At 41.3% G+C, this 208-nt stretch overlaps 1 pseudogene; it reads right to left on the bottom strand.

Moving 5' to 3' along the window:
- The window catches only part of LOC116695329 (5-hydroxytryptamine receptor 3A-like), a 176825-nt pseudogene that overhangs the window by 10339 nt on the left and 166278 nt on the right, over positions 1–208 (bottom strand).

The following is a 208-nucleotide window of genomic DNA, read 5'->3' as shown; positions in this document are numbered from 1 at the left end:
GAAAACATACCCCTATGAAATGGGACAGCACTTGGTTACATCACCATACGGAATTGATCACAAGCGTCCAAGATGGCGTCTCTGTCTGTCGACTGTGGGTTTTGACCACAGTGGCATATGCATTTATATATTTAATAGTTATTTTATGTTCACTCTGGTGGTGCAGAGGCAGATTATCTCTTATCTGTGTAGTACTTAGGTCTGTTTG

This window comes from Etheostoma spectabile, chromosome 9 (genome assembly GCF_008692095.1).
Source record: "Etheostoma spectabile isolate EspeVRDwgs_2016 chromosome 9, UIUC_Espe_1.0, whole genome shotgun sequence".
Taxonomy (NCBI): domain Eukaryota; kingdom Metazoa; phylum Chordata; class Actinopteri; order Perciformes; family Percidae; genus Etheostoma; species Etheostoma spectabile.
The sequence above is the reverse complement of the archived record's forward strand: the minus strand, read 5'-3'. Positions and strand labels throughout refer to the sequence as shown.